General features: G+C 36.5%; 1 long non-coding RNA gene and 1 pseudogene across 1 annotated transcript; both read right to left on the bottom strand.

Annotated features, from left to right (window-relative positions):
• Positions 1-1,239: 1,239 nt before the first annotated feature.
• On the bottom strand, positions 1,240-4,897 carry LOC131492936 (uncharacterized). The gene is made up of 2 exons (XR_009252356.1): positions 4,696-4,897; positions 1,240-1,493 (listed from the first exon to the last, which is right to left on the bottom strand). It is a non-coding gene; the product is annotated as an uncharacterized LOC131492936 (long non-coding RNA).
• Positions 4,898-26,772: 21,875 nt separating this feature from the next.
• Positions 26,773-27,436, bottom strand: LOC131490389 (GTP-binding nuclear protein Ran-like; annotated as a pseudogene).
• Between the last annotated feature and the right edge of the window lie 546 nt (positions 27,437-27,982).

Below are 27,982 nucleotides of genomic sequence, written 5' to 3'. Positions count from 1 at the left end.
AACTGTGCCGGTTCTTAAAGTGAAGTCTCTCATGTTGGAGAATCATGGGTATCTTTATACCCCTTGTGTTTCAACACCACAATGTTTTACTGTTTAACCATTCCATATTTATAAGAAAATAGTAATAGTCTGAATGTGCAGATCATGTAAAATACCTCAACTATGTTTTTCTTAAAGTTTTAATATTTTTGTTTTTCAGAAGCAAAATAGGAGAAGGACATTGCAGAAGCAAGAGGAGGAGCTCGCAGTGACTAGTAAGCAGTATTTTCTTTCTTTGTCATCTGTAAGTGTCAATATTGTTTTAATGGGACAGTGGATTTTTTTTTTAATCCTGGATTGTTCTGGCAATGATACTGCTTTAGACTCCCTCGGGAAAAGAGGGCTATTTTATAAGGATGATGCTTTAACTGTAGCACAGGAAAGACTAGAGCCTTACTCTAGACATGATTGATGATAGTCTTTCAAGCAGGAACCCAAATTATCAGTGAGAAAGACAAAAGGTGTGACTTTTCTCTAGCCGCTGTAGCTAGATCAGCAAACTTAACTTGATAGGATATGTTGTTATAAGTTGTTGATTCACATGTATAAACAAAAAGGTTAAGAGTTTTGGCTGTTTCCATATAAGGTAAGTACAGTGAACATGTGAAAATTATAAAACTAAACATTTTGTAAGACTGGGAAATGGAGGGTGAGCACGAGCCCCGCATCAGGTGAACATGAGCCCTGCTTGGAGTAAAATACGAGCTCCACTTCAGGTGAGTCCTGCTTCTCTCTCTCTCTCTGCCCCTTGTGGTATTCTCTCCTTCTCTCTTAAATGAAGGAAGGAAGGAAAGAAGGAAGGAAGGAAGGAAGGAAGGAAGGAAGGAAGGAAGGAAGGAAGGAAGCAATAAATAGAGACCAAGTGGGAAATGGAGGTTAAATTGAAAGTTGAATGGTCATGTCGTTTAATATTAATAAGCTGATTGCGTTTCTTTGTGTGGACATAGGTTGGGTTTCACGTATTATGTCTGTTCTTATGCCACTTCTTTAATAACATCATGATATTTATTATATTTCCCTTGGATTGTATTTAAAATGGGCACTGACAAGAAATTTTAGTCAAATATAACTATTTTAGATGGTTCCTTTAAAAATACACTTTCTTGCATGACTGTTTTGTCATATATTGATTCTCCGTTATCACGAAAACAGGTTATTGTAAACAGAAATATACCCCCATAATTTATACAAGCAACATACTTCATTTGATTACATATTTATTTAGTAAGAATTTATTATCTATTGGCATCACAGTGCTATATAGTAACAATCCAAGGCCAGCTACTAATAAATTCATTTTCATGTCTGTGAAACAGTAAGCACTGGACCTGTTGTCTATGAAGTGTTAATTGATATAAATACACCTTCATTCTTGGCCTTTTTCATAGTCATGTGTAATGTTTTGCAAAGGAGATGATGTCTTCAGCAAATTGCGTTGTCTCAACATAAGCTACCTGGAAAAAATTGTCAGAAAGATTGGTCAATAAAAGCAATGCTATCTGTAAGATTTTTATATCTTGCACATTTCTTAATTTTATGTATAGTTTTATTTTTAACTATAAATGTTCACATACTTATTGCTTTGAAACTAATTAGATTATTAGTGGGACATATATTTGTTAATAAACATTTTCATCAGTTGTATCACGTTCCAGGTACTAGTCTTTACAAATGTTTTTAGGTTTTTGTTAAAATACAAATATTAATTCTTTTAATCAAAATAATAACCTTAAGAGGCAGTAAATGTTAATTACTGTGTGAGGAAATAGAGGGATATAGAGGTGAAATGATTGTAAGTAGTAGACCCAGGTATCCAAATCCTGTCAGTTTGGCTATAGACTCTTTGGTCTTTACCCCTATGGTATATTACTACTATATCATACTAGGCTGATACAAGTTTTTGGAAAACAGATAGAACGCTGGTATTACTGTTTAGACACTTGTTATTAGCTCTTTGAATTGATTGGAAAAGTAGGGTTTAAATCTCTCAAAACTATTGTAAAACACTGGAAGTTAATGTTCCACAGAAAAAGACTGAATTTGTGACTTCTTTATTCCTTAATTAACCATAGTAGGGCACTTCCACCAATTACGTAGTTCTGACTTTCTGAAATGAAATGGTTGTTTGTCCCGTATTCCATTGGAGTATTCTGAGTTCACATTAGGGCCTTGTATTATTATAAGAAAAATGTAAATCTGAAGATATCTCACATACTGATTCACTTTGTGCTTGAAATCTCCTGACTGATGATATATTACTTTATATTGTTGGATTCAGTGATATCCACTGATGGTCCTCTTTGCTGCAGAAACTGCATAATGCCCCTCCAGACTCTCCAGTGAGTTCTTTCTCAGGACTTCTACACAGACCAAACCTTACCTTCCCAATGACCTTGTATGCAGACTTTTACTGAGTGATTGAAAGATGCCAAAGTTTTAAAAATTCTTTAAAATATTTATTTATATTGGGGGAGGGAGAGAGAGAGAGAAAGGGAGGGAGGGAGGGTGGGAGAGAACCAGAACGAACACAAGCAGGAGAGGGGCAGAGAGAAGGAGACAGAATCTAAAGCAGGCTCCAGCTCTGAGCTCTCAGCACAGAGCCCAATGCAGGGCTCAAACTCACAACCAGTGAGATCATGACCTGAGCTGAAGTTGGATGCTTAACCGACTGAGCCACCCAGCCACCCTGAAAAATGCCTTTAAATACAGGTTATTAATAAAGGGTAGTAGCTCTTTTTTTAACATTTATATGTAGTAATTCTTTAAACTAAAAGAGCATATGATGCTACAGCATCAAGGAGGGAGATAATGCACTAAAATGAACAGTGATTATCAAAATTTCAGTGAATCAGAATCACTAGGAGAATTTGTTAAAATACAGATTGCTGGTTCCTTGAAAATCAATTCGAGCAAGTTGTCAGGGGATGCTTTTACTGCTGGTTTGGGGAACTACACGTAGAGAGTCCCTGATCTAGAGTTTCATATATTTATCAGGTTATAAAATGGGGCATACCTCTCCCTCTTACTGTTTTCTCATAGTTCAAGAGGATTAATAGTTGTACAGCATATCATTTCTATTTTGTGGTAGCATAGGCAAAAGTCAAATTTCTCCAAATAGGAATTCTTGTCTGCTACTTAGCTATCATTTTTAGCCATAGAGGCTTATTAAAAAGAAAAGAAAATTAAGCTTTTGGGTGTGGGCAGAAGTGAGTCAGAGGTGAAATGGTGGATAATGATATGTCTTAGGGGTCTTTAGAAGTTCACTGAATTAAAATGTATTCAATAAGTAGGAGGTTTGCAGGAAGTAGAAATGGTGACTTCTTAAGACTTTCATTAATATAATTTTCTGTAAGAGATGGTATAGTAAAAGCTAGAAAAAAATATACATGGATTTCCAGAAAGAAATTTTGAGAAAAATAAAATAGGGATGATGATAATATTTAGATAAAAATGATAATGCTTTTTTTTAAATCAAAGGATTTTGCCATAATTTCTAAATTAAAGGGTAGTTCACTTTCAAAATTGAAGGTAAAGGAATTAGTTTGTCTTCTGTTGTCTTCAGGAGATATTTTTATTAAACTTTGTCAAATTTGAATTTGAATTCATATTATTTATTTAGTGAGTAATTTTGGACATCCACTCTGCTAGGAATACTCGTAGAATCTGGGACAATGTGATCATGATTTCGGGAATCATACTGTTGTGTATCAAGCACTGGGAAAAGCGTGTGAACCATGGTATCTATTCAATAAATATTTTTGAACGAATTAAGACTAAATGAATAGAACCAATCATAGAATAGAACCAGAAATACCTGGTTGGGCACCTGGGAGGCTCAGTCAGTTGAGTAACCAACTTGGGCTCATGTCATGAGCTCATAGTGTGTGAGTTCAGGCCCTGCATCGGGCTGTGTGCTGACAGCTCAGAGCCTGGAGCCTGCTTCAGGTTCTGTATCTCCCTCTCTCTCTTCCCGTCCCCCAGTCATGCTCTATCTTTGCTTCTCTCTCTCTCTCTCTCTCTCTCTCTCTCTCTCTCTCTCTCTCAAAAATAAACCTTAAATTTTTTTTTTTTAGAAAAGAAATACCTGGTCATTTTCCTAAAGGCAGCATATTAAAGCGAAATAGTCCTGAAATAAATTATTTCTTTTCTTGGATGCACATGGGGGCAGCATGCTGCTGTACTACATGGCAGGATAAATAGCCCTTATTGCTGGCACATTTTACACTGGTCATTGCAAAGGGATGTTGCTCAGAGATCCCACTCCATCTACTTTCAGTGGGTGTCCACATGAATTCACCAAGTTCTGATGGGCTACTCCCAAGTGTGTGCTAGATTCCTGTTCTGTGTCAAGGGCAGTTGCTTGTGCATCATTTAAAATCAGAAGCTAGGGGCGCCTGGGTGGCTCAGTCGGTTAAGCGTCCGACTTCGGCTCAGGTCACGATCTCACAGTCTGTGAGTTCGAGCCCCGCGTCAGGCTCTGGGTTGATGGCTCAGAGCCTGGAGCCTGCTTCCGATTCTGTGTCTCCCTCTCTCTCTGCCCCTCCCCCGTTCATGCTCTGTCTCTCTCTGTCTCAAAAATAAATAAAAACGTTAAAAAAAATTAAAAAAAATAAATAAAATCAGAAGCAAAACTCTTCAAAACGTCAACACACTTACTTCACCATATTTACAGTCACCAGCCATTTGCATTGATTCAGTAGCTTCACAGCTTGAGTTCTGTGTAAAATTATTTTGTTCTTTGAAAACCTATGTTCCAAGGAAATCCTGTGCATCTCATATCTAAGGCAGCTACAGACAATTGGCAAATGTAACTGGAAAAACATGGTAGTCTGCCTTTCAGTATGCTTCTCACCTGGGGATAGAAAGAATTCTGTCATTTTTGTTGATAAGTGAGTCTTTCAAAATGACTATCTACTGAAAGTTAATTGCAAACATATGGAGAGTTGACATTGATTGAAGCCAGTGCGTGTATGTCTTCCTAAATCCATATTCTTAAAATTGAGGCCCCCCTGCCAAGATTATTAGAAGAAAGTTAGAGGACCTAGTTTCTAGAAAACTTTATAGAACATGACCATTAATTCAATTAATGTCTCCTGAATTATGCTAGCTTAGACATTTGACTCATAATTGTCTAAATGTTGGAAAGCTAAATTACATCAGTTACTTGGGCAGCAAGTTATTAAGTAAGACATTAGGAGATTAAAGAATGAATATCTCAGTTTCCTGAAGTGTTCAGTTGTATAGAAGTTAGGCATTGCAAGTCTTTGTATCACTAAAAGTGATAAAACAATAATATGGGAGAATCATCTCTAAGATATCTCTTTAACAATTTTAAGAGGTGTACTAAGAATGGAATTTCAGTTATATTCTTGTCTTTATGTCCATCGAAAAGAAACTTGGATTCCTTTTTATTACCTTGATTTGAGATAGAGTTTATTGGGCAGTGTGGCAAGGGCCATACACTTCTGCCTCAACTCAAGTTCCTATTCGATTAGCTGCAGAATAGGCAGACCTTCTAGCTAAGTTGGTTTATGATTACACTCTATTTGCTCACCCCAAGATACTCTTCTTTAGTCTTAAGGGAAGTGTAGATTGTAGATAAAAAGCAAAGCAATATGTCTCCTGTTGTTGTATGTCCCTCTTTTCTTAAAGTCCATCATAACACAGTCCCTGGCTTTATCAGACTGGTTACTCCAGATGTAGCAGAGGACAAATAACCATGGTACTCCAGTAATCATGCCATGGGGAGTCTTTTTTGTGCTCTGTCAACTGTCACACACACTTTAAGGACCCTGGTGACATCAATTTTATAAAACTTTCATAAAATTGACATAATTATTTGGCAGAGATAACTTCTTTCTTATCTTCTTCTCCCTTGGGTTTTGATATACCAATTGGTTAAAAAAAAATAAAGATAACTGTGTAGGTGATCATGCATTCTATAAGGCATTCTAGAAAATGTGTAGTCACTTTTACTTCTCCAAAAAGAATAATGTAAAGATGAACTTTAACCATTTTGCAAGTGAATTAACAAAAGAGGATAATTTATTAAGTTATTTGCGTGTTTTGCATAAACTGAAAAGAAGGAATGAAAAATCATTATATAATGTCCAGCCTAGGAGAATATAAGCTTAGTTCCTAAGAGCAGATACTGCTGTAGATTTAACCCTGTCACATCCTCCTATTTCCAAGAGATCTTCAATCATCAATCTTTAACATTTTACTACATTGATCATTTTATAAATTTGTGTATGCTAAAATTTATTGTAATTAGTTACTGAGTTTTAACTGGAGATATTGTTCTCATTTCAAAAACAGCCCCCATAGATCACACAATTTTTTTTTATCTACTTATCTCAAAGATCTTTTGCCTTTAGTTGATATAATCAAGGTTTGTTAGTGTCTGTACTTAGTGAATATTCTAAGTCAAATTTGTAGTTGATTCTAATATAGACTTATTGATGATTCTTATATAGACATAATCTAGTTATTACAATTTTCTAAAAATATAATATTTGGTCTATTTATCTATATCTCATCTATTTATTACCTATTTAACTAAAATACATGGGACTAGACAATTAGACTGTATTATAGTTAGCCTTTCCCTTGTACTTACTATATTCAATTCTCATGATAACCATTTGACTCCACAGAAAATAATCAGTTTTTCTTCCACCCAATAAATAGCATAGATGTTACATGTGTCTAGAGCCTCATTGACTTTATGGTTGAGATATAAGGAAGGGACTTTAAAAATATGTTTATTATTACTCTCTGAAAAGCTGCCTTGAGACACGTGCATGCGCACACACACACACACACACACACACACACACACACACACACATACATTGAATTGAGACTAGAAGACCATAGGGAACAGAAAGGATCATCTACTCCCGTTTTTAGATGAAACTGTGTCTAAACTTTCTGTAAGTCTTGGTTGTCTCATAATCTTTACAACTGACACCTGATCAAAATCTACTTTTAGTGTTAGATTTATTCACTTTATAAATTGATAAAGTAACATACAAGAAAATCTGTTTCAAGCTCCTGGAGGAAATTGCAACATAAATCAATTTTTTTTCTGATTTTCAGAAGGTAGCTGAGTTCCCTAAATATGGGTTAAGCACAGAGGAATCTAGGAATGTTGTGTACCACATGATTCAAAACTAAGAAGGTACAGAACAAGACTTTGATTTCACTCGATTTGTTTTCGCTGTTTCTAAAGTGAATGCATGAATAGTAATACTTTTATGTAAAAGTAATATAAGCTTGTATAAAAGCCAGTGCATTCGAGCTGGAGAACCCCATGGGCAATTTCTTGCAATATATACATCTGTATATCTATCTGTGAAATACATGGTATTTCCTAGCAACTACCAACTTCAGGACAATACTGCTATCAGTTTGGGCTCACTGTGAAAATCTGAAACTTGAAGAAATATTCGAGGTCACATTTGAGGAATAAAATATTCCATTTCCTTTTTAACCTACATCAAAAGATGTAGGATGATTATCAAGATAAGAATTCCTCTCTCAGAAGTGATACAAAGAAACGGGTTGGGAAGCTGCTATTCTTGTAATCACCTTATTGCCAGAAGTCTGACTGAGATGGTGTTTGAGGGCATGCTGTATTCCTTTTGTGGGCACTAGAAATGATCTGGCAGCCTGGCTTTTACTTAAATGGGAACTATGAGGGCCATGCCTTTACACATTAATGTATCATTAGTGCTCAATGGTAATAGCATCTACTGTACTGAAAAACTATTGGAAACATTAAATATCCAAAATTGTTTTCCTTGTGATTAAGCAGAACTTTGTACTGCCCACCCATACCAATATACTGATACCATGCTCTCATTAGATTTAAATTCTATGTTCTGAGTGGATTCATTATTTCATAACTGACATTATTGGCTAGTAGTCAGAAAAAATTCTTGAGAATTTTTAAGAAGATTAGAAAAAAATGAACAATTATATGGTAATAGATCTGTTATAACAACAGTGACAATAAAAGAGCTGAGCCTCTTTTTCAGTTGGGAGATTATTCTATTCTTTAGCTTGAACTTTGGGCCTAAATTTTAAAATGACTCTTTTTTGATATATACATACCCCAGACATCTCCACTTTTTGAGTTAGGGCATGTAAATACCCGAACAAGACATCCTCTACCACAGAGAATCATTCAGGTACAGAGGGATGAATGATTTTAGGTACCTTGTGCCACAAAACTCTATTGACTATGTTTCCTCATACAGGGAATTAAATTTGAAAGAGGTGAAGAATAATGGTGAAAGCTGAAGAAAGCTATGAAACATTGTTCTATGTTTTCAATTTCATCTCGTTCTCCACTCTTGGACTGTAAAGTGGCTTATCCATGTGTACAGAAAACAACCCCCAAATCCCTCGGATTCCCATTTACACTGATGCCTAGTTGAGTTTTAGGCACTGCTTTTTCAAATTCCAACCACCAAAAACAGATTAGACCATAAGACTTTACCAAAATCAAATACAGTAAATATTTGAGATTAAAAGTTATTTTACACATAAAGTTACATTCTTTTATTAGTCATATTATCTACAGAGTATTAAAAGTATAATATTTAAATTTTAAAGCAAATTGTGAATACTTTTTAGTGACTTTCAAATCTGCAATATAGTATTATTAACTATAGTCATCAGTAGAGGTAAATTAGTGGGGACACTTCTAAAAAATGTTCTTTGTTCACTGATGTTGTGGTAGGGGCACATCATTTATATGCTCATGGTATGTTCCTTTTAATTTGCTTCTGTAGTTACGTAATAAGAAATCAGAAGGGGGGGGTTCAGATTGCCATCACAATTTGCATTAATGAAACAGATGTGTTGAATGACATTGCTTGACATTGGCGTTTAAGTCATTGTTTATCAGTGGAAGACACAAGGTGTAGCCAGGTATGGTAAACATTGATTGCTCTCAAGGGAAAAAAATAACTGTCAGTGAAGTTGAAAGGAACAGTGTGAGCTCAGAAAGGACAAAGATTGTATGACAATAATGAAGAAAAAAAATAGAAAATAACAAAGGTAAAGCCAAAGTGAACAGCTGTTACAGATAGGTGGATATATATACATTTATAATTTTCTACAGTCCCCCATTAGAATGGTTTCATTTACATTTATGAAATCTCGCTATAAAATGACTCTCTGAGAGAAAGCATTTCTTAAGAGAATGCAAAAGCCTTAAAATGATTCTTATCAGTTGCATTCTTTTTGAACAACATTCAAATATCAAATACCACTGTGATGCTTCAGTGATGGCATACAATTATATTTAAGCCTCAAGGCACAATGAAAAGTGCTGAATGGTTTAATCAAGTAGACAGTATTAGAGCATGTTTCTCAGCAATGACTCCCTTTAAAATCTCTTATGGTTGTACAGATCCCTACTGTGGTGTTTATCTGACTCTTCTCCATCTCTGAAAAACCCAGTGATTTTCCCAGAATGATCTTATTTAGGTTGACACTCTTTGGAGGCTGATTCTGCTCTCAGCAGGGTGTTGTCAGGAGTGTCTGCACAAGTGAGCCTATTGTGACCTTCTCTGGGAAGTTTATTTTAGATGAACTTTACTTGCTTGATTAAAATAATTTATATTTTCAGTTGTTACTCAGCAGCCTACCTAGCTGTAGAACATGGTAGCCATACTGTCTTCTCTCAAGGTCTCACACAAACTCAGGGACTTGGCAGGGAGGAACCCCAAAAAACAAACAAACACTACTGTTTAATAATAATTATTTTTTATGTAAGTGGTATATTTGTGATACCCATCTCATTGATAGAGAAAATAATTTTGAAGGTTTTTTTTTTTTTTTTTTTTTGCCCACATAGTTTTTATTTTTTATTATTTTTTATTTTTTTTATTTTTTTTTTTAATTTATTTATTTTTTAATATATGAAATTTACTGTCAAATTGGTTTCCATACAACACCCAGTGCTCATCCCAAAAGGTGCCCTCCTCAATACCCATCACCCACCCTGCCCTCCCTCCCACCCCCCATCAACCCTCAGTTTGTTCTCAGTTTTTAACAGTCTCTTATGCTTTGGCTCTCTCCCACTCTAACCTCTTTTTTTTTTTTTTCCCTTCCCCTCCCCCATGTGTTTCTGTTACGTTTCTCAGGATCCACATAAGAGTGAAACCATATGGTATCTGTCTTTCTCTGTATGGCTTATTTCACTTAGCATCACACTCTCCAGTTCCATCCACGTTGCTACAAAAGGCCATATTTCATTCTTTCTCATTGCCACGTAGTATTCCATTGTGTATATAAACCACAATTTCTTTATCCATTCATCAGTTGATGGACATTTAGGCTCTTTCCATAATTTGGCGATTGTTGAGAGTGCTGCTATAAACATTGGGGTACAAGTGCCCCTATGCATCAGTACTCCTGTATCCCTTGGATAAATTCCTAGCAGTGCTATTGCTGGGTCATAGGGTAGGTCTATTTTTAATTTTTTGAGGAACCTCCACACTGCTTTCCAGAGCGGCTGCACCAATTTGCATTCCCACCAACAGTGCAAGAGGGTTCCCGTCTCTCCACATCCTCTCCAGCATCTATAGTCTCCTGATTTCTTCATTTTGGCCACTCTGACTGGCGTGAGGTGGTATCTGAGTGTGGTTTTGATTTGTTAATTTTGAAGGTTTAAATACTTTTAGGATCAATATAGTAATTCAGGTTATTTTGAGTATACTAAATTATTTAAAGATTTTATGAAAAATGTACATGATTGGGGCTAAAACAAGTTGGATGTATTTGCTGAATAGTAGTTCTAATTTGAACATTACTCAGCATTTGTTTGAATATGTGTGTGGATATTATGAGACTAGAATACTATAGTATCTATTTACTAAACTTTCTAAGTTATTTACAAGTTTTTACCATGTATATATCATAATAATAAAGGTAGTAAAGAGGACAAAAAATAAAAGAATTTCTTAGGGAGGGCAACATTTGGAATTACATGGTTGTTCTGCCACTTTACCCCATGCAATTTTATGGGAATCAGCATGCAGCCTGCAATTACATACCTTTAAAATCAAGTATAATAAGAAATAATTGCCACACAAGGTGGTTTCTTGCCATGAAGAAAGTTGAGCGAAAAATAAGAACATATTACTTCTGAAGTTTATAGGGAGTAGTCAAAAAACAGGATCCAAATACATATAGGAAACACAATAAATTAATTAGCAGTTGCCAAAAAGTGTGTGAATTTTATTCAAATTCATTTTTCTTTGTTTCATAATGAAGTATTATCAAGTAACTAATCAGGAATCAAACTGCTTTTACTAATTACCACCTTGATCATTTCTGTGTAATGCTAGTGGGTCAGCTAATTCTAGGTCATAGTAATCTTAGCAGTGGATTATGGTACATTGTTATTATTTCATTGACTCAAGACTATAAATAGTTGATTTAGTGTAATAAAAAGACTATGTGCACTGAGAAAGGATCACAGTAAAGCTATCAGGTTATACTTTGTTACCTAGAATATTCTCTGATACATAGCATAGTAGAAATACTCATTTCCTTCTTGATTTTCCAAAAAATATGACTTTGGCAGAAAAGTGCTATTAGAAGACTAAGACAGTCTCTAGAGCTCAATTCCAGACTCCACTTTGGCCAGAATTACATTTTCTTTCAAAAGTGGGGGAATAAAAGGTATTACAAGAAGGTTTGAAAATATAAATGGATTAATGTGAGAATAACTTTTCAAACTTCTGTTTCACTTAAGCCAGGTGATCAATGCTATGCTGGCTTGATTATAGTTTCTAATTTTCCTTCCTAACTTTTTGCATGAATAATATAAAAATAAAGGATTTTTTAAAAGTTGAATACATTAATGCTTTCAGTCCCTAAACATGTTAATTCTTTGCTGATCCCCCTGTGAGTGAACCTTAACATTTCCAAACGCCGTATTATATCATTCTCTTTATTTTCATTTTCAGACTTCACAATCTAAAATGTAGGATTTTTCTGACCTTTACAAATAACTGAATTGATGTACCTCTTGCCTTCACTCTATCACCTTGATCTAGCCATTTTCTCTGGTCTCAGCAGCTAAAAGTTTTATACTGGGTTGTGCTGTTACCACAAATATACCAATGACATTACACATCTTTGTTTTTGGTCATCCTATTATCTGCATTATATATTGTCATCCCTGATTTCTATAATGATTTTCTCTGCAACTTTGTTCCCTCTCTTCACAACCATAAGGTGATTCCTGAAGTGGTTCTGTCTAATAAAAACTCTGATTCCTTTCAGGTTTGTCTTTAACCTCAGGGTTCATAGATGTATTGTTTCCTTAAACAGTTAATTTCATTAGGATTGTGTTGCATATGAATACTTGGCTAGGCCTAAGCAGTCTTTCAATTCATTAGGATAAACTATTTGCAAAATAAACTTCTTCCCTGATCAAAAGCATTGTGTACCAGTGGAATGTATTCTGCCACCTGTAGGTCATTACTCATTATTTTTCTAATTACAGCTTCATTGTAGTCAGTTCAACCTTAGTCTACAACCCCATCTTTCCTCACAGCTGATCTTTAACTCAGTGTTTTATTCTTTAAGTAGTGTCCACAATTTTCCCCCTTTGAAGTATAATGAAACCAGCTATCTTCCTAAATGATACTAAGTTCTCTCCCATCTCTAAGTCTCTTAATGCTACTTAAATTGTATTTCCTAGCATTTACTCATACACATCTGCATATTAGTTGATATTTGATTTTAATGTCCCTGAGATTAGAAGGAGGGAAATGAGTCAATGAAAAGGGACTTCTATATTTGTGATATTGTGATTTATACTAAGAAATATATATTTAGTCTTTGTCCCTGTTTCTGGCACAGAGTCCTTTTTTTTTTTTTTTTTTTTTTTTGGAGTTAGATTGATTTTTTTTATTTTTTTTTATTTTTATTTTTTTAAATTTTTTAATATATGAAATTTACTGTCAAATTGGTTTCCATACAACACCCAGTGCTCATCCCAAAAGGTGCCCTCCTCCATACCCATCACCCACCCTACCCTCCCTCCCAACCCCCATCAACCCTCAGTTTGTTCTCAGTTTTTAACAGTCTCTTATGCTTTGGCTCTCTCCCTCTCTAACCTCTTTTTTTTTTTTTTTCCCTTCCCCTCCCCCATGGGTTTCTGTTACGTTTCTCAGGATCCACATAAGAGTGAAACCATATGGTATCTGTCTTTCTCTGTATGGCTTATTTCACTTAGCATCACACTCTCCAGTTCCATCCACGTTGCTACAAAAGGCCATATTTCATTTTTTCTCATTGCCACGTAGTATTCCATTGTGTATATAAACCACAATTTCTTTATCCATTCATCAGTTGATGGACATTTAGGCTCTTTCCATAATTTGGCTATTGTTGACAGGGCTGCTATAAACATTGGGGTACAAGTGCCCCTATGCATCAGTACTCCTGTATCCCTTGGATAAATTCCTAACAGAGGCACAGAGTCCTAAAACCATTGGAATTTCCAGTGATGAGAAGTAATAAAGGTTTTTGTTATGCTAATGAGGTGACTTTTGGATCCCATCTAAGCATGAGGGCTGGTTGCCAGTAGAGCCAATATATGGTTAGAGGGTAATATATGGTTAGAGCACAACTTCCAGTCCCATCCCCAGACCTGCTGGGAGAGGAGAGGGGCTGGAGATTGAATTCAGTCACCAATGGCCATGGTTTAATCAATCATGGTAAAAGCATTGGTTTGGAGAGCTTCCAGGTTGGTGAATATGTGAAGATTCTGGGAGAGTGGTGCCCTTGGAAATGGCATAGGAACTGCATTCCCTTTCTCTGTATCTTGTTCTATGTATCTCTTCCATCTGGCTGTTCCTGAGTTATATCCTTTTATAACAGACTATCTTGAAAGTAAAATATTTTTCTGAGTTCTTTGTTCCACTTTAGCAAATTAATCAAACCCAAGGAGGGGGTCTTTGGAACCTCTGCTCTATAGGCAGGTGGTCACAAGTGCAGGTGACAACGTGGACTTGCAATTGGCATCTGAAGTGGGGCATACGGGGCCGTTCTTGTGAGACTGAGCCCTTAACCCATGAGACCTGATGCCGTCTCCAGGCAGATAGTGTTGGAATTGGGTTGAATTGTAGATACCCTGCTGGTATTCAAAAATTGCTTAATGGTGTGGGAAAACCCTCTCTCCCCCTGGACACACACACTGGAATTGGTGATCAGAATAGTTGGTTGGTTATTCGAAGAGGGATCAGAGTCAGAATCAATAATATTTATGTCCTAACTCCCTAGATCTTGAAGACGAGTATGTACTTTTATTCCTATTGTTTAACAGTAAATTAGTGGTTCCTAAAAATTTTTTCCATATAAAAATTCAGTTTTCCAAGTAAGGAGGCCTTATTTAAAATGTCGAGTCTGTTCCATCTTTGGAGATACTGTCTAGGAATTTGCATATTTAATGCCACTGCACGTACTATATAGGTTGAGACCACTCTTAAACTCATTCAGAAACGCTTGGTGTCTATCTATTGGAGGAAATGAGACTTTATATTTTCCTCAGAAAATATATTAAATATATGAAAATTATATTTTCCTCAGAAAAAGGGGTTATTAAACTCCTTAAAAAATCTCATGTCACAAAGGTATTATGTATACTATGGAGTTTAAATACTGTGATTATACTAGTGACTTGTGCTTTGTTGAATGACTCTTATGCATCAGAGTTATTCAGTGTACTTAACAACCATTTTATCTAATTGACCGAAGAAACTTGTAAGTTTAACATCACTCCGTTTTATAAAGAAATTGAAGTCCCTAGAAGTTCATGAACATACCCTAAGTAAATATATCTAGTAAGTGACTGAGCCAAAGTTAATTTTTGGCTCCTATTCCACTCTTTTCTCCATAATTTGTGTACTTAGGTGTATTTGACTACTTTGTAATGTAAATTATGAGTTTACCTTAAGCCTTTTTTAGTGATGGAATGAAGTATTTTAAAATCATTAAATCAATTTATTTTTGATTTAGTTTTTAATGTTTATTTGTTTTTGAGAGTGAGAGATAGAGTGTGAGTGGGGGGAGGAGCAGAGAGAGAGGGGACAGAGGATCTGAAGCAGGCTCTGCACTGACAGCAGAGAGCCCAATGCAGGGTTCAAAGCCATGATCTGTGAGATCATGTCCTGAGCCAAAGTCTGAGGCTTAACCGACTGAGCCACCCAGGCACCCCATTTTTGATTTTGGAAAAATACAGACTTAAGTAAGCCTTGCATATCATACTCAAGAGAATTCCAACCACTGTGAACTTTGGTTTTTGGGGCTCAGACTTCAAGGTAGCACCTATAAACCCTGCCTTCTGGTATTCGTGCTTTTGTTCATCAACTCCCCTTCAGTGTGCACAGAACCTGTGATTCTAACCAGTCGCATGCGCTGATAACATGTAGATGGTTACATGAAGTTGTACCTGTATTGCTGGGGTTATTTCTGTTGCTGGCTTTGAAAAAACAACTTTCTGTATATCTGCAAGGAAATGAATTTTGCCAATACTCCAAGGGAGTCTGGAAGCAACTTCCTCTGTCCAGCCTCTGATGAGAACCCAGCCCTGGAAAGTATCTAATTGCAGCTTTGTAAATCTTAAGCAGAAGACCTGTTTAAATCATGACTCTTGACCCACAGAAACTGATAAGAAGTGTATGTTGTTTTAACTCAAGTTAAAACCAAGTTTGTGGTAATGTGTTACGCAGCAAAGGAAAACTAATGCAATTTTGGTTTGTTTTTATCCTTTGCATCTAATGATTGATTAACTAACCAGATACTGAGGTTTTCTGTTGCAAACATATATATTAAGAAACAGGGTATTTCCCCCCCCCCCCCCCGTAAGTGCTAAAACCATTAATTGAATGAATATATCTATGTTATATTTGACTGCCAGTAGGTATAGTAACCAATTAATCTTTTTGTCTTTTTGCTCCTTTAGCCCTCATAAATCCCTCATTAATTGAATAGACTAAGCATAGTTGTATGCCTCAGTGAGCTTATTTTACATTAGCTTTTTATTTACTTTATATTTCCCTGCAGCGATTTTTAAAAACAGGTTTCAACTTTTAGTAAAGGTGTATATATTCCTTTTTTTTCCCTGTTATTTTAACTGGCAAACATTTCCTTGTGATCATTAAACTAGAGCTCAGGAGAGCTCTCATTTTTTTGGCAACTTTATGATTATACTTCTGAAATGATTAAGAAATAAGAGGCTACCACCGATGATACTCCCGACCTTTGTCAACCTTTCTCACATCCTCAAACATTTCTCAAACATCTCCTCAGTGGAACATGGCATTTAATATCCAAATAAAGTGTGGATGTGTCATACATATATTTGATCTACATAAACCCTACAGTCTCTCACATCATCAAATCTTAAGAATATCTGCACACTCAGAAGACATACGTGAGATATATTTATTTGACTACTTATTAAAAGAAAAATAGCAAAGGCTTGATAAAGTCAACCAAGGAAAGTCACAAGGCAGGTTAATATCTTTAATAAACAAAGATGTGTTATACAATTGTTGTTAAAGAGACATAGGTTTCAATATAAACATAGGAAAGAGATGTAAATAAATAATTCATAGAGTAGAAAAAGCATGTAAGCAATAAGTATATAAAAATATCAGCGTCACAGTACTCAGGGAAATTCAAATTAAAATAAAAATGAGATAACATTTTATCTGCAAAGTTAGTGACAGACAGACATAAGAAAAAACAGTCTCTTTATTTCAGGTCAGAATGTGAATTGCTATCACCTTTTTTGGAAGACAACCTGGTAATACATATTATAGTTTAAATTTCATAATCTTTTACTCAAATTTGAGGAATTGCATCCACAGATTTATCAGTATATAAGAATGTATGCACTTGGCTGCATTTGCTATTTTCCTTATTCCTGCTGATTCATTCCAGCTGAAAATAGGTATTGAGATGTCAGTAGTAATGATCTGCTTGTTGGTAGTGTGAGAAAAGGGTTGGGTCTAAAATTGAAAATGGAGATCCTAGGCAGAGATTTATTTGTCCCTGCAATTTTACAGTTTATTAGGACATCTCTTTCAAGTCACACACATAGCTGTTATGTTTTGATGTGTTTTCAGGGGATGGGATGTACTCCAGTATGACCTTTCTGCTGTAACTGTAACCGCCAGTGCCCTAAGATCCTTAAGACTGAGTTACCAGTTCCAGGGACTCCCTTTGTAAATAGCAGACTCCTTTTTAGGTGTCATGTTTTTCCTTTCTGCACTCTATTGTCCATCATTCACTTTACTTGCTCACTGTTACAGAAGAGCTCTTATAGGCCATAGTATCTGATTATGATTCCAACAAACCAAAAACAAAAATTAAAACTGTGAATAAAAATATATTTAAGAAAATCTTGAAACAATGATACCTATTATCATGTATTCCATCTAGTTTGTCCTAGAGTTCCCAATCAGTAAAATGAGGCATGACAAAGGAATAAAAAAGTTTATAATTTGAAGAAAATGAAAAAACAAAACAAAACTGTCATTGCATGTGACATGATTGCATATATAAAAATTTCACTTTATATGTTATTTTTCATTCCATTTATTTGTTACGCAAATATTTCTCACTTTATCACATTTTTTTGTATGATTTTTCTTGTGCGTGAACTTTCATTCACTGTCACCTGTTTTTGAATGAAAAACCCCAGATTCATCAAAAGCATCTGTTCGTTCTGAAGCATCTTCATGTGGAGTTTGATTCTCCTTTGTCTGTTATCTTTGTATATCGCATATTCCTCCAAAATAACGTTTACCTTAAATCTCATTCATCTTTACCTGTGCACTGTAAGAATCTCACAGAGGTAGTTCTTTTTATATTAGCATTCCTAGCATTTAGCATATTTCTTTGTAGATATAAGGAATAAACATAAATGAATAAGGCAATTCGGGCTGATGAAAGGAGAGACCTAATTACATTAAGCTTTGGGTTTCACTATTGTCCAAAGAGTCTACAAAGGAAGGAACAGTAGGAATAGAATTAGCGGTTGAATTTTATCACCTTTTTACTCATACTCAACAACATCTAGTTGACTAAACGATAGTGAAATACTTGATTTAACAGAGAGGTCCTGCTGTCAAGTTAACAGAGCAAATTAAATAAAGGAGGGAAAATTGGCATGCTATTAACAAACTATTCCATCAGAAATAAAAGGCCAGATAGATTTACAAAAAGTAATACTTGGGTCATCAAAGTCTCTTCTCCAGAATTTAAGTTTATTTGGGATCTTCCCCCCCCCCCACCCCGAGGTATTTCAGCCTGAAGTAGTCATGAAACTAAATTATATTTTTTAAATGCTTAGATGTAATAATATCTGTACTATCTCTATGATTTGTGTTGTGTTTTTACTAGTTTTTCTCTCACTGAATTCACTCCACTTACTTCTTGATCTTTGCTTTTATCCTATTATATACCTCTTTGCTACTTTTTTTCTTATATGAGCCTCTCTTCTTGGCCACCTCCCTAGCTCCTTTCAGTTTAATACCTTTGGCAATCTCAAGATTCCACTGATGGAGACGCAATTAATATGGAACTAGTCATTATCATCTCTTGCATAGAGTTCTGCAATAACCTTTTAAAAAACCTCCCTTCTTTTCTCTCCCCTATTTTGGAGAATTGTATTATTATTCCAAATATTTGCATGCCTTTCTTGAGGACTTGGCCCTACCTGTGGGAGGATTATAGATCTGGTCTTTTGATGTCAGACCTGACCCCATGACTTGCTGTGACATATTGAAATGTCAACAGAATAACCCAAGACACTTTTGCACAGAAACTTTAAGAACCAAGTCCTGGTCCAGCCGGTCTCTTTTTTCCTTTGGCGTGAGACTGGCATTGTCCCAGATAGCAACTGTTCGATCATAGAAAAGACAACATGGAACAGAGGCACAGATGACCCACAATGGCTATGCGATGTTAGTGAGAGAAAAAAAACAAAACAAACACCTTATTTTTTCTTTGCTTTTCAGGCCTCTGAAATCTTAGCGTTGCCTGCTACCACAGTATAATTTAGTCAACTCTGATTCATGTTCCTTCCCCGCACCCAGTCTTTTCTCAACACAGTAGCCAGAGTGAGTTTTTAAAATTGTAAATCATGTTGCCCAATTTACCTCATTTAAAGTCTGAACTGCTTCTCCATTCCACATGAGTGAAAAGACAGACGTTTACGATAAGTGCAGAAACCCCGCCTGATGTGCCACCACACTTCCACTTTAGCTTTAGGAACACAGCATGGACCACTTCCCTTGCAATATCTGTGGGGCAAGGGCAAGCATTCAGGCCCTCTTGTTCCTCCTGAAATAAGTTCCTACTGCAGGAGTTGTGCATAGAATGTTCCCTCTTTCTTCTGCTGGCTCCCTCGCCTGCTTCTGGTCTTTGTTCAGGTCCTGCTTTCTCAGAGAGGCAGACTTTGACCACCCTATTTAAAATTGCAACATGTTAACTAACCCCTACCCCCACCCACTGCATAGGCTGAATCCTCTTTGGCCTGATTTGTGTTGTTTGTTTTTCTCTATTACATTTATTATTTATTGTCTGTTACCACTCTAGAACTTAAGTTTGGTGAGGTCAGGAATCTTGTTCTCTCTTGTTCACACAACAGTGAACTAGATAGAATAGTACCTGGCAGATACATATAGTAAGCTATTTTTGGTGATAACCATTGGGCGAGAAGCAGGAGTTGTAGCTATGTGTGACTTATTTCACATTTATTTCAGCTGATCTGTGAAGTCCTAATCTCTGAATATTTATTAAAACCAATTTGCTAGATAGGAGACTGTAAGGCCAGAATATATGACACACATACATTCAGTAGTCTGAAGACTGCTGTCATGCCAGGACCTACAAAAAAATGCCAGATAAATGAAATTTGTGTTTGGCTTTTCTCCTCCTTCTCTGGAATCTTTATTTTTGTTTGAATAAAAGAGGGAAGGAAGAGTTGGGGTGCCTGGGTGGCTCAGTGGGTTAAGTGTCTGACTCTTGATTTCATCTCCGGTCATAATCTCACAGTTAGTGAGTTCGATCCCCCACATTGGGCTCCATGCTGGCAGTGAGGGGCCTGCTTGGAATTCTCTCTCACTCTCTCTCTCTGCCCTTCCTCTGCTGGAGTGCTCTCTCTCTCAAAATAAATAGACTTTAAAGAGTTAAAAGTTATAATTATTCAGGGGGTGAAATGTAACTTTTTTAATTTGTTTTACATATGACAAAATAAAAGGACCAGAGACACTAATTGACTTTCATGTTGCTCTTTTTTCCCTCACTCTAACCCAAAAGTCAGCAAAATGAATCAGGAAGAAGGGTGAGAAGAACAAAGTGGGGAAACAATGGAAATCCATTTCAATCATGGCCCTTCCTATACTGAAGATTTCCCAACCTAACACAGGCCCAAGCAGAGAGAATAAGAAAGCTTATAAGTAAACGAAAAATGAAAACCTTGGTATTAGACCAGACTGGATTTTTACTACCAGAAAAAATAATTTGGTGGAGGTAGTTTAATGAGCAGTGATATAAAAGGGTCAAGTTGTTGTCCTTGAATGCTGTTGATTCCAATGCATTCAATAATATAGTTATGCCAGTTAAAAAAATATTCTAGGGCACCTGGGTGGCTCAGTCGGTTGAGCGTCCGACTTCGGTTCAGGTCACGATCTCGCGGTCCGTGAGTTCGAGCCCCGCATCGGGCTCTGGGCTGATAGCTCAGAGCCTGGAGCCTGCTTCCGATTCTGTGTCTCCCTCTCTCTCTGCCCCTCCCCCATTCATGCTCTGTCTCTCTCTGTCTCAAAAATAAGTAAACATTAAAAAAAATTAAAAAAAATATATATATATTCTAAAATTTACCCTATTCTATTTAATGATGACTTTCTAATTGGTCTTTGTAAGTTAATAATTCATTGGCCCTTTTAATAACAAATGTATCTGTAGAGGCTGCTTTTAGGCCAACAACTTGAACAGTGGAAACCTGAGTGATGAGAGGGGCCCACAGTGACCCCCTGCCCCCTAGCTGAATACAAACAGGCCCATTAGGTGACCCAGCTCAAAAGATCCATAATCCCTAACTTACCAAAAAAAGAAAATTCCATATGTTCCCATACCTCCTCACCTTCTCCCTTAACTATAGCCCCCCACTCACTGTCTCCTGGCAGATAGCCTCCCCTGTGCTGTCCTGCTACCCATTGCTCCCTTCAAGTGGACTCAATAAACTTCTATCTCCTTTGTTCTATCTTCGGTAAATTCTTTCACTGCCCACGTCACCATCACTGGCCTCCACCCCATTGGGTTGCCCTACAGTATCCTCTTTTAGTTAATACCTTGTAAAATTATAGAGTCGTATTAATTTTGCTTGATGTTTGATAATCCTATGGGAATCATTAGGAAATATCTTCTTAATTTTCTTTCTTTTATCATGTTCCATTTTATTCCTTACTGTTACTGTAACTTTTGGTGAGTAATTTGGCATAAAATCCTGGAGCATGTCACACGTTCGACTTTACTTCAAACAGGTGTATTTCACAGTATCAGCTGCCACAGTAGTGCCCAGTGCCTTTAAGAGATCATTTTTTAAGATTAAGGAAATGTCTCTGAAAAAAATAAAGCTCGATTCAGAAAGATAAGTGTACAATTATAAAAGCAATTATAAGGCTTTCTGACTGGATGTGGAAGGAAAGTGTTGCTTAGCCAGTTTCACTTAGATCTTTCTGCAATGGCACTTCCAGGCTCTAGGAAAACCTAGTCATAAAGAATATAAAAATTCAGAAAGCTAATATTTTTGTTTAGGACAGCTAAGGAGTGGGGTGCCTGGGTGGCTCAGCTGGTTAAGCATCTGACTTTGGCTCAGGTCACGATCTCACAGTTAGTGAGTTTGAGCCCTGAGCCCTGCATCAAGCTCTGTTCCGACAGCTCAGAGCCTGGAGACTGCTTCAGATTCTGTGTGTGTGTGTGTCTCTCTCTCTGCCCCTCCTCCTCCTCCTCCTCCTCCTCCTCCTCCTCCTCCTCCTCCTCCTCCTCCTTCTTCTTCTTCTTCTTCTTCTTCTTCTTCTCTCTCTCTCTCTCTCTCTCTCTTTCAAAATAAATAAACATTAAAAAAATTTAAAAAGAAGGTAAAGAGTTCTCCAAGCTAGTCTTTTGCAGAAAATTAGGGATTCTTCACATTTAAAGGTTTTTTACTTTGTTTTAAAAATAGGAATGTTCTTAGTATAGTTAATGGTAACCTCTTACATTTGTTAAGCACCTTATGATGCAAAGAACGATTTTACATTTGTTACTAGGATTTGTTTTAGGGCAACTAGATAGAGAATGGTGGTTTTGAAATTTACCTAGGGTCTAGCAGAACTCAGACATTCTGTTTTTTGCTACATTTCACTACTTTCTTATTACTCTTGGAAAAGAAAGTGGTAATCCCCTGTGTCCTGCATCTGGGAAAAAATCCCACAGAAGTTGACTCGGTCAACCATGAAATTTGAATGCATCTTAAAGATTAAATTACACTCTACTTTGCTTTAGAAATTCTGCCATCTAATATCATGCTGAAGGATAAAACATGATTCGAATTTCACAATTACCTTAGGCCCTTGGTTGATACAACATGTCAAACTGTATCTGATTTCCAAAGTATCTTCAACACAAAGTCATCTGGTTAGGTCTTTCCTTCCATCAAGTTGTAGTTTAGATGAAGTTTGTCTTCAGTGTACTCAATCTTCTTTTCTATACATTTTTTAATTCTCATTAGATTAATATTTGTAAGATTATTTTTTTATTTTGAGAGAGAGAGAGAGAGAGGGAGGGAGAATAAGTAGAGGATGGGCAGAGAGAGAGGGAGAAAGAATATCCCTAACAGGCTCTGCACTGTCAGCCTGGAGCCCAGTGCAGCACTCCATCTCACTACCCATGAGATCATGACCTGAGCTGAACTCAAGAGTTGGTCACTTAATCGACTGAGCCACCCAGACGCCCCAGATGAATATATATGTATTTTTAAGATTGCTACTTAATTTGTTTGATTTTGCCACATAAAAAAACTTAACTCTCTTGCAGGATTTGACAAAAGTATTAAAAATAATATGTAAAAGTCTAATGAGACTTTAGTGTGTTAGCTCTCTGTGATATCTGCAATTACTTTAAGACAAATGTCAGGTATCAGCAAGCAATTTAAGAGGAATCTGAAGTGATAATCGAGTCTCTCTACATTCTTTAAATTTGTACCACAAAGTGGTTGCCTATTCTGCACAATATTCCTCGCCGATGGACAGCATGGATTCATTTGTTCCCAGAAGTTTGTTGGGACATTCAGGAAGTTCAGAAACAATAAAGGCAAAGAACAAAAGAAGATCAAAGATCAAAACAGAACACACATATGCACATATTATAAAAGACCATGGTATAATTGAATTAAATCATTGGTCTCTCTTCCCTGCAAGATTATACATCCTTACTCATTGACTTAGCTTTGCCATGTGATGGTAAAACAAAACAAAACAAAAAACCTAGAGATAAACTAAATATGAATTAAGAAAGATTGGTTGAAGAATTTTTGATAAATATAACATGGCACATTATGCAGTTAGTTTTCATGTAAACTAGATTTAATTAGATTTAATGAACATTAGATTAAGCTTATTTACATGAAGAGATGTCATTCATGTATGATATGTGGAAAGAGGGCATATCTTAGATGAATGTGTATAATAGAGTTCATTGTATAAAAAAGTAGCAAATTATGGTATGTTTATGTAGATAAGCCTTTCAAAGAACAGTCACCATTGGACACTGATGGAAAAATATTCAGAAATAGATTGGAGGAGGGAAATTAAGATTGTTAACATTTACTTTTTACAACTTTGCGGTGTTCACTTTGTTAAAATATAAAATATTTCTTTCTGTAATTAAAAATTAAAAAAAAAAACAGGAACATACAAACAAAAATAATAACTTAAAATTGTTTTGTATTGTATTTTTTGAACGTTTATTTATTTTTGAGAGAGAAAGATAGTGTAGGTGGGGGAGTGCAGGGAGAGAGGGGACAGAGGATCTGAAGAAGGCTCTGTGCTGACAGCAAAGAGCCTGATGAGGGAATCGAACTCCCGAGCTGTGAGATCATGACTTGAGCCAAAGTCAGATGCTTTACTGACTGAGCCACCCAGGAGCCCTAACTTGAAATTTTTAAAATTAAGATGACATTTCCTAACTGACATGAACAGGATTGGGAGAGCAAATATGCCCAAATACTGGCTGTGATCAGGCACTTCTTTCCATGCCCTTCCCAAGGAAAGCATTTGGGAAAATCTGGCAGTTTTCTCTCACTGCCAATGACAGAATTCTGTTTTGATCTAAAATCTTCCACCTTGTTCTCCAGGGAAATCCTGTTTGAAAAAAAAGTTTTGTATAGGATTAAATGAATTAGATTAGGATGAGGTATATGGGTTTGCAGGTTTGCAGGGAAGACTATTTGGTATGAGATGTGTGAGGTCAGCTGTATGATGCAATGAAAGAAGATGAAAAGAGAGAGGACGTTATTAAAATCCTTTCATTGATTAATATATCACCCTCAAACTGTTGGCATATGCAAATAAAGATCCATAGTTAATGTGATCCTACTTTGGCTTATAGACTTAATGTTTTTCCTTTAATACCATACCAGTACCCTGACCATGTAGGCCATGTAAGTCATGACTCTAATGTTTTAAAATAACAGTTTTCTTAGAGTTGTCTCTAAGAAAGAGAGTGTGTCTCACAAGGCATTGTGTTTTATGCAGTTGTGTAATATGTTGTTTTAGTGATTTTTGCCTGAAAATCTGCCTAAGAGCCCAGTTATCCCACTGATTTATGATGAGAGACATCACAGGTCTGGGAGGTGGCTGGGGTGGCTGTTCTTCATTCATCAAGTCAGCTTCATATCTGCCCCACAGATCTTTCATTCTGAGACCCAGGCAAGATCTTTTGATGACAGATGGCAGAACGACAAAAGCACAAGCCAAACCACGCAAACTGGTTTAAAGCCTCTAATCAGTTGAGGCACACATTATATTCAACTTACATAGCACTAGTCAGAGCACATCATATAGTTAAACCCCAAGTAAAACCCCAAGTTGGAATGACAGGGGAGCATACTACACCCCAAGAGGAAGGCAGGGCAGAGTCAAATGGAAAAGGGTATGAAAATAAAATCCTATTAAAGGGAGAGGTTGGAGAGTTTGTAGCAGTATATCCAAGATGGGGCTGGATCACATGGAGCACTCTTTTTTCTTAAACTAGTTAGGTGTAAAAAACTTAGGTCGTAAGTTTATAAAAAAGATTACTCTCTGTTTTTCCAAATTCCCCCTCCGCTATAACGTCAAAACCTTTGCTTAGCTCTCACCACTATGATTTAAGGTAGTACAAGAGAAACGGAATAGAGAAATATTATGACAAATCCTGAGAAATTTGGGTCTTCCTCAACTTTGAAAGCAGATCTGCCACTTACTATTTCTGTCCCATGGGCAGAAAGAATCAGGGATTTGGAGAGATGACCTTGTCTATATAAAGCTTAGTGCCACATAGTGATTCTACCCATTATTTGATTGTGCTCCTGTCAGTGTACTAGAAAATAGTTCATAACAGCTACTTCTAGGGATAAACTGGAAGATAACGGAAAGAGGCCCTAAACTTCTCTCTCTGCTTCACAAGTGCACTGAAGGACATCTGTCATTTTTTGGCATGCCCAGCATTCATTTTCACCTCTTCTGGCAAATCATTATTTCCCCAGATGTATTCTCTGTGTTTTGAGTGAGATAGATTCAAATCCTGTGGCTGTGTGACCCAGGCTTGAACAATCAAAACATCATATCCCAGTGATTAATTCAGGTGTGAGAAGGTGATTCAGTCAGAGCCCTGGAGACTAAATTCTAGGACTTTCGTTGGAACCATTGGAAAGAAAGCACTCTCCACCTGTCCTGCTGGGGTCGGTGTTAGGATGATACATAAGTTGAGATATATAGGCAGTCATCTTTCCATTGTGTGGAGAGGAGTTGAGAATTTAAGGCACAGCAGTGTAGAACACATAAGGGCGAAAGCCAGAGAGTCCTGTGTCATCATTTTATTCTCTGTATCCAGACATGCCTGAAAATACCCCTAGACTTTCAAGTTACATGAATCAAAAAATTCCTAGTTTTGTTCAATTAATTTTGGTTGTTTTTTCCTGTCATTTTGCTACCAAATGTCTTCCTGTTCAGTTAATACTAGTATCTTTGTTTTATGTAGTTCATACTAGTATCTAGCAAAACTTTATAAAGGATATGCCTCTAATAAAAAAAAATGAAGGTGCACACCATTGAAAAGGAAAGGAATTCCCTACAAAGGTGATTCTTTCTTTTTCATTTTAATTTAAAATACAAATTTATCCTGATTTTAAAAGTAAAGTAGTGGGAATGACAGTAACAAACAAGATTTCACCAGTGGATATTGTGACGTGACTATAGCAGACTAATATATGAAACTTAGTAAGGAAATGGCTGCATTTCAAAATGGCTAAATATGCAGGCCCCCAAAATGAAGATACTTTTCAAACTGCCACATTCAGTCTGAAACCCATTCATCTCCATCAGCATCCCAAAGATTAAGCACCTGTTCTGTTCAGCTTGGTAATAAAGTGGCTAGCATGCTGTACCGCTGACATCACAGGACAGTGCCTGTAAAGCTAGATTTCTGATGATGGGCTCCAGCTGCACTTTCACACAGGTCATCATCCTCATCTGGGAGAGTAGCTGTCTGAACAACACTAGGTCATGCTCATACTGTGCTGCCAAAGCTGGGTCCAGACAACCTCCAAGTTAGGGTCTCCAAATAGTTTTCTGGCAAGACACAGGAAGGGCTTTTCAAAGTTGTAGTTACTTTTGGCAGAAATGTCATAGTACTGAAGGTTCTTTTGGCGGAAGGCAATGGATTTGGCCTTAACTTTACTGTCCTGACTGTTCACTTTGTCACACAGCACAGTGGGGATATTTACACATACTTGTACCAGATCTCTATGTCAGTTATGCACATTCTTGTAAGTGACCCGTGCTGTTACATCATATATTATAATGGCACACTGGGCTTAGGTGTAATAGCCATCTCTCAGCACACCAAATTTCTCCTGACCAGCCGTATCCCATACATTGAACTCAGTAGGTCCTCATTTGGAATGGAACACAAGGAGATTGGCCTCAACACCCAAGTTAGCTACATACTTCTCCAATTCATCAGTCAGATGATATTTCATAAATGTAGTTTTTCCAGTACTACCATCACCAACCAATACAAGTTTGAACTGGACTTAGAGTTCTCCTTGGGCAGCCATTGTGATGTTGCTTCCAGAAGCATTTCCTGCCCATCTGAGCCATAGTGAATATTTCTTTGAGTGTTTTTTTTTGGTTTTTTGGTTTTTGGTAATTAATTCCCACCCTTCTCTTACCTCCCAGTATAATTTGACCTGTTGAAGTTCTTATGATGGAAAGTTCATAAGGGCCACCAATTAGGTGAGAAAAATGATTCAAATACAAACCACTGTTCCAAGAAGTTGTAAGTTTATTTTCTTTATGGCTAAAGAATGTTGAATATTTATAGTAATATTTGTTTTGAAAAAACATAAATGTGATTGTATAATATTTTCTGTGATTAAAAGTCAGTATAGAACATTATAAAAGCATTTTTCTCAAAGAGGGATTGATAATTTACCTGTAGATTTGGGCCATCAGAGGACCTGAGTCTAGCCTAATTCTAATGCTTTGTGACTTAGAGAAAACTACCTAGCATTTGGCTAACAACATCATCTACAAAATAAGGGGGTCAAATTAAATCACATCTAAAGGTGCTTCTCTTTTTACAATGCTGTAAGCTCTAGCAT

This window comes from Neofelis nebulosa, chromosome 2 (genome assembly GCF_028018385.1).
Source record: "Neofelis nebulosa isolate mNeoNeb1 chromosome 2, mNeoNeb1.pri, whole genome shotgun sequence".
Lineage (NCBI taxonomy): Eukaryota > Metazoa > Chordata > Mammalia > Carnivora > Felidae > Neofelis > Neofelis nebulosa.
The sequence above is the reverse complement of the archived record's forward strand: the minus strand, read 5'-3'. Positions and strand labels throughout refer to the sequence as shown.